This window comes from Ostrinia furnacalis, unplaced genomic scaffold, assembly GCF_004193835.3.
Source record: "Ostrinia furnacalis isolate ACB-3 unplaced genomic scaffold, ASM419383v2 OfSCF6928, whole genome shotgun sequence".
NCBI classification, from domain to species: Eukaryota; Metazoa; Arthropoda; class Insecta; order Lepidoptera; family Crambidae; genus Ostrinia; species Ostrinia furnacalis.
In genome coordinates, this window is record NW_021137167.1 from 1,821 (window position 1) to 9,610 (window position 7,790).

Sequence of the window (7,790 nt, forward strand, 5' to 3'; positions counted from 1 at the left end):
CTGAATTAGGTAACCACGCATTTTTGTATGGTGTATCTTATACATAGAAATGGGTATACAAAAATGCATAGTATTATGACCAATGTAGTGACATGCTGATATCTAGTCTAGACTTGCAAATAAATCAAATCAAAATTATCTTTATTTTTATAGTAGACTAATTAAATTAGTACTTACAATTCGTCAATCAATCAATAAAGCACATGATTCCTATATTTGGAATACAGTCAAGTCGTCAAGTGCTCTTAAGATGCCTATACATATCTCATTCTTTTTTTGCCCTACCAGCGCTTAAAGACAGGGTGTTGCATTACAAGCTGGACTGCCGATTTAAAAATATAAGAAAGTAGGAAGTTACAATAAATTCAGAAACAAGTTACTTACCATACATTCCCATTAATAGAGTACTATAATGACAAGCATAGGAAGTATAAACAAGCATAATTAATTAAAATAATTGTTAATTATTAAATTTTGTTTAACTCGTGCCTGATTTAAAAAAAAATTTCTTGACGTTTCACCATCTCTTGATAGTGGTTGTTGAGGAATAATTCCGAGATCCTCATCCGGAGGCATGCCAGGATCAGGGACATTGTGTGCAATGCACATATTGTGCAGTACACAACATGCATTTATTATTTTGGTTGCCTTATTTGGCTTGTAATGCAACACCCTGTCTTTAAGGAGGCACCTAAATCTCCCTTTCAGAACCCCGTTACATCTTTCAATCGTAGATCGTGCTTTTTTTAAAGCCTCTGAATATCTGTGTTCTGCAGATCCATCTTCGGCATGTAAAATTGGCGTAAGACACCAAGGTCGTAGTGCATATCCACTGTCTCCTGAAATAAATTGTTGTATTGTAAAAGACAATGCCGGAAATTGGCGTCTTTTTTTTTTCGCGCGGCCATCGACCAAATCATGTTTTTTAGATACAAAATAGTGTAATAAACCAAACTTACTATGNTCATTATAACTTACGACCTATCCTATCTTTAACCTAAATCTTAAGAATCACAGTGTGTAGATCAAATATTGTGAGGGGGGGGGCTTTAACGCGAAGCTGGGCAAACGAAACGACAATGAGCTGGAAGTGGGGCAATTTGGGTATGGAGAGAGGAACGCACGTGGCTAATTGCTGGCTGGCTTTATGGAGAGGGATGATGAACTCCTTCTTCAGAAAGCCAAAACAGCGAAACTAGATTTCGCTGCATCCCAATGACGCTATGAAATAATGAGTGAGATCAACTTCATCTTGTCGACGTAGAAGCATGTTGTTTGTGAGGTCAATTTGGTCAAAACAGGAAGCAATCACCAAATGGTAAGGGACACATTAAATATAAGTCCGAATCTCGATAGATGTCGACTGATGAAGTCTACACTCCGCCCAGCGTCCATCCAACCCCGAAAGCTCAACTCGAGTTGCAAAATCGTTTCCAATGCCAGGACATTGCAAAAATGTAAGAGTACAATGGTAGGTTCTTGGGAATTGTCCAAATGACTGTGGAAGGTCTTTAAAACCCGTCGTTTAAGAGAAACAAAAAATATCTCTGATCTCATCAATAACTGTATAGAAGAGAGACGAAACATGGATCTGCAGTCATTTGAAGATGCTACTCAGTATCGGCGTCTTAACAGATAGATCTCTAAGTATTTTGACTCGCGACCTACGCATATAATACAGACGATTGAGCATAACAAGGGCTCTAGGTGTTCGTAAGAGATTCGTCTGTCTGTTGGCCAAAGCCAACTGACCAAGCTGAAGACCGAGAAGAGCGTCGGGGCCTGAGATATTGAAAGAGGTTGAGAAGTTCTACGGACAATTATACACGACTGTGTTCACACCTGTTACAAATCTAACCGAAGACCCAAGAGCTAGATTGACCCGACACAATACCTAAGATATCCCGAACGCCAGTCTACACGAGCTTGGAATAGCTCTGGAATAGCTCTAAACAACAAGGCCCGTGTGATGATAGAATTACGGCTCAGCTTTTGAAAGCAGGTGAAATGTCGATGCTAAAGGCTCTTTGGAAGCTGTTCTATTCCGTCATCCTCGGGGGAAAAACTTCTACGGCACGGCACAGAAGTGTGGTGATACTCTTCTTCAAAAAACGGCGATAAAACCTTGTTGAAGTATTATAGATCCATCTAACTTCAGGGACACGATTCTCATGCAATCGAAAAAAGTTCACATTCGTAAAATAATTCGAAGATCGAATTTTTTTCGATTGTTACACAGTGTGTGTATTCTGAGAAGTTCACGATCGAAAAAATTCGATCGAACACCACTCGAACGCAACGAGTGCTACTGACCACTCGAAGTAGGAGTTCGTATACGAAATTAGCTGTCAAAGTCATAATCCGCCCCGTTGTGTATTGGTTTTAGCTGTGAAAAATCAAGGAAGTTTTTCTCTTTATCCAATTATAAGCTCAAAATGAACGAGGACGAATTTATCGTTGACTTCTTCGGTAACCTGCTTGAGGAGTTGGAAGCAGCGACCGTGGATCCGCCGCGGCGTAGAGTTCCGGCAAATTTGGATCCCTTTAGCTTCAGCGATGCCCAGTTTATAAAACATTTTAGGCTCACTAAAAGCCTTGTATTTGATCTCATCCAAATTATTGAGCCAGTGATTGAGCAGCGATCACGGATTGATATAAAAACCAAGGTAAAATAAACTAAAATAAAGTGTAACCTTCCTATGNCATAGTAAGTTTGGTTTATTACACTATTTTGTAATCACAAAACAAAGTTTGGTCGATGGCCGCGCGAAAAAAAAAAGACGCCACCTTCCATACAAAATCTGGCATTGCCATTTATCAAGTGATATTTTATGTAATGGTGTATTAACAGTATAACAACAGTATGAACTTGTTGCAAGATCAAAATCCTTTTAAACATGGACTTTTAAATAATGTGTTAATATTTAATATTATTTGTACATACCTATAAGGTGATAACTTTGATGGCCACTTGTGTATAATTGTTCCATCACAGGAAGGACGTTGGAGCTATTCCAGATATATGAATCGTGTGTGCTTCCAGGGAACAGAGCATTTACATTTAATATTTTTAAGTTTGAATCACATATCTGTTGAAGAATAAAATGATTAAGTATTAATAAAATAAGTTCCAGATTAGAATATCACAGGAGTGTGTGAAAATGTTACTACATATTTACCAATTGCGCATTGATGGAGTGGTAATGCTTCCTATTTACATAGCTCCTCTCCTCAAATGGTCTTTGAGGAGGAACTATGGAAATATGGGTGCAGTCAATGCAACCAACAATCCCTGGGAACCCATAGGCAGTGTAGAAGCTGGAAACATAATAAATTGCTGTAGGTGTGCATCAACCAACCTAATAATAAGTGATTAATTGCTTATTATTAATTCCCCTGCCCCTACTTTAATATTATATGATTGATAGGCATCCAAATTTTCACTTAAGTAGATATGTAGTAAGAAAGAAGATAATCTGTCTTATTAGACTATTTCAGACAACTGTTAAAACTACAGCTAATTTTACGCCATTACCAACCTTCTCGAANCCGGTTTTTAAATAATTCTTAATAAAATTTTTCTTTGTGAATCATCTATTAATACCTTATTCCTTTACATTTCGGCAAACAACACCGCCTAACTCTACAAAAATATCAGTCAATACCGCTCAAGTCATAAAATATAGGTTAAAATAAAGTAAATCGTCAAATTAAGTATAAATAATTATTTCTCAACCGCTAAATAAAGTATTTAATAAGTAACAATAGGAAAAATCCACAGATTTTTTAAAATAAACAGTTTTTTTCGTCTCCTGTAAAGTTGGTAAAAATGACTTACGCGGTGTTGTTAGCTAAGGGACGATATTTTATTATTCATCATCATCATCATCATCATCTCAGCCATAAGACGTCCACTGCTGAACATAGGCCTCCCCCAATTCTCTCCATGTTACCCGGTTGGTAGCGGCCTGCGTCCAGCGCTTTCCTGCTACCTTTATGATGTCGTCGGTCCACCTTGTGGGTGGACTTATTATTATAATCTAATAACTAATAGCAACCTGAAACTACTAGACAAAAAGAATACAAGCTCTTATACAGGCAAAAGGAATATAAAGTCCTTTTTCACGAAATGTTCATCCCAATTGAACAACGCACTTTTTCGTCGTAATCATCCATTGTTCGCCTAGCGCCTCGTCTAGCGAATGTTGTTCGACACGAAGCTGTTTGCGCACGAACTCATTGACACATACATCAGATCCATTACGAATACGGCTCGGAGTGGACGGCTGTGTGGCCACAGTGCATACGCATGCAGTATAGCGAATCTTCAGGTAAATAATTATTGTGGCACGAGGAGCCTCAATGTTGCGTGTTTCGAGGTTTCATAGATACAAGTATTACTCGATATGCGCATAAAACGTATTATACCTATTATTTACATAGATTCGAGACGGGGGAAAATATGCGTGGAAATTCAAGCGAAAACAAAAGAACATCGATATACGAGTAGGCGTCAAGAAAAAGAATTAGGTTTCTTGGCGCGCGGGCAAGGATTAAAATAAATAATTGACTTTAGACTTTTTGCAAAAATCCTCTTTCGCCTATAGAAAAAAGACTTTTTGCCACATGCCATGCCCCTAACTTTAATTCAGTAAGTACAGTAACAACACTACTTAGTAAATGTTCGATTTATATTGGTTCGATTTCAAATGTTTTGAAAACATCACTAATTGGAACTCATTGTCTATTATGTATCATTTCCGAATATTTTAATCTTCTTTTTTTATTATTTTCTATTGACGTTCATAAGTGCCACTTGTGGTCTAAACTGAATAAATATTTTTGATTTTGATTTTGATTTTGACAAAAAATACAATGACATCACTAATTGGACATCATCATCATCATTGTCTATTGAGTATCATATCCGAATACAATAAAAAGCAAGAGTAAATAGGCACTTACTATGCATGAATGTTATCTAGACAACTTTAATCGAGATCGTAGCGACGAGAAAACTTTGAAATAATAATGTTTTTCTCACAATATTACCAATAGAGCTTCTCTAAAGGTGTACTGTGTTGTGTTAGCTCTGGGAATATAAGGAGCTCTTACACTGTTGACTCATTTGTTCCGACTGCCAAGTGTCGGTTTCTTTCTTTTGGTCCTTTTAGGGAGAATGCATCGTAAATATCTAACATACAGAATAGAGTTTGAAACATGCGCTTTGGAAGCTTTTAAAAATGTATTTATTTAAAGGCACTGTGATACAATCTTTGATGGTTCAGTGCGGTAGTCATCATACTTACACCCGTATTCCCAAACGATGCTTGCTTAAGTGAAGCAGCAAATCGAACTCACAGCGTTGAATAGGCTCTGTGATTAGTTCGTGTGCGACCCTGTGCGTCCACGCGCACTGTGAGACCTCATAGTAATGTTTGTGAATACGGGCGTTAAAATTCTCTTGTGCTATGGTATATTGGGTGACCTTGAGCCTTCTTATGAGGCCCATAGTAAGCGACCACGTTTCGGATCCATATGTCAACACTGGCAACACACACTGCTCGAAGACTTTCGTCTTGAGACACTGCGGTATTTCGGACATGAGTATATGGCGAAGCTTCCCGAACGCTGCCCAACCGAGTTGGATTCGACGATTGACCTCTTTCTCGAAGTTGGACCTACCTAACTGGACTGTTTGTCCCAGGTATACATAATTGTCGACAACTTCGAGTGTAGAGTCTCCAACCTTCAGAGGAGTGGGTGCAACACGGACATTAGACATGATTTTTGTCTTGTCCATGTTCATTCTGAGGCCCACTTGTTGAGAGGCTCTACTGAGGCCATCGAGCATTGTGCCTAGATCCTCCAAGGTCTCAGCCATGACTACGATATCGTCCGCGAATCGAAGGTGGGTGATGTACTCGCCGTTGATATTTATGCCAAATCCGTTCAATCAGAAATGAGGAGATCCGTAGGAGAACCAAAGTAACCGACATAGCTCGCAGAATTGCTAAAATCAAGTGGCAGTGGGCGGGGCACATAGCTCGTAGAGACGATGGCCGTTGGGGCAGGAAAGTTCTCGAGTGGCGACCACGGGCTGGAAAACGTAGCGTGGGCAGGCCTCCTACTAGGTGGACCGACGATCTGGTAAAGGTCGCGGGAAGAGCCTGGATGCGGGCAGCGCAGGACCGTTCATTGTGGAAAACCTTGGGGGAGGCCTTTGTCCAGCAGTGGACGTCATTTGGCTGAAACGAACGAACGAACGAACGATGGTATATTGAAACAACAACAAAATCTTTACGACCTAAACTCATAATTAGTAAAACGTTAATTATTATTTACTTCCTTGCCTACCGAAAAAGCTTTTATTAAAATATGAGTAGGTATCAGTTAGATATAATCAGGAATTTTCAAATTTAACCTTCAATCTTATAATGTTAAGGGAAATAATTAAATATGAACTTGCTTTCCGATAAAACGTTAATTTATTCAGAATCTTTGTTCCAAATTGAACCAAAACATGGTTGTTTTTGAATAAACAAAATGGAGAGTACTTCTCACAAACGATTTTTCTTGTTTGTTTGCCGATTCGAACTCGTCAAAGATCACAAATGTCGCGGATAAAAACCTAATCCTACAGAAAAGGTTTCGTTTGGTTTGTTGGAATAAAGTGTTGTCTCAGTAATAACTTTCTTTGATCGACACAACACAAGGAATGACAGTAAGTCAACTCTTCTAAGAAGCATGAAGTAGCATCCCTGAGCGAGCATAGATAGCATAGACTCGTATACAAGTTTTTTTTTTAAATCTCCAGCTGTAATTGCCGGAGTTCGGTTTTTGAAGACAAACAATTTCTTGTATATTAAACAACAATGTACTTATTCTTTTTTTTGTTTATAGCAAGTGCTGGAAGTTTCTCGCTAATGTCTACGAGCAAACTTGTAGTCTCCATACTTTTAAGACGTTTATTTATGTACAAGGTTTTAGTTTTAGTTTTTTTTTTGTATATTTTTTTTTACTTTTTTTTTCCTTAATTTTATTAAGGTGATTATAGACAATAGTACAATATAGGTAAATGTATGAAGTTTGGTTCGTGACAGGGTGTGACACTAGACATTTCATAATGCGGCTTGTTGTTGTATACCCATTCTTATAAGATACATCATACAAGAATGCGTGGTAAATTCAGTGAACTGCTCCTGAATCAAATGTACCTACTACTGCTTTTTCTATTTATTCATATTAACCGGCAGACAGTGGTGACTGAGTTTGTTGCGGCGCTTCTTCTCAGCACTTGCCAAATGTTGGTCTCGAAGCGCTGGTAGGGTAAAAAGATTATGAGACATGTAGAGGCTCCTTAAGAGCATATGACGATTTGTAAGAACTATTTATTAGTCTAAACAAATAAAGACATTTTGACTTTGACTTTGACTATAGGTAAATGTTTATTTATATTAACCGGCGGACAGTGGTGACTGAGTTTGTTGCGGCGCTTCTTCTCAGCACTTGCCAAATGTTGGTCTCGAAGCGCTGGTAGGGTAAAAAGATTATGAGACATGTAGAGGCTCCTTAAGAGCATATGACGATTTGTAAGAACTATTTATTAGTCTAAACAAATAAAGACATTTTGACTTTGACTTTGACTATAGGTAAATGTATGAAGTTTGGCTCGTGACAGGGTGTGACACTAGACATTTTATAGAGCGGCTCGTTGTTCTGTTACAGGAAAATGCTCATGTATATACTTAGCTTTAGGCTGGCAAGGTATTACTAGATATCTCTATCCA

General features: G+C 38.3%; 1 long non-coding RNA gene across 1 annotated transcript; it reads right to left on the bottom strand.

Annotated features, from left to right (window-relative positions):
• Positions 1–2,943: 2,943 nt before the first annotated feature.
• LOC114362914 (uncharacterized) lies at positions 2,944–3,521 on the bottom strand. Its single transcript, XR_003656726.1, has 2 exons — positions 3,180–3,521; positions 2,944–3,089 (listed from the first exon to the last, which is right to left on the bottom strand). It is a non-coding gene; the product is annotated as an uncharacterized LOC114362914 (long non-coding RNA).
• Between the last annotated feature and the right edge of the window lie 4,269 nt (positions 3,522–7,790).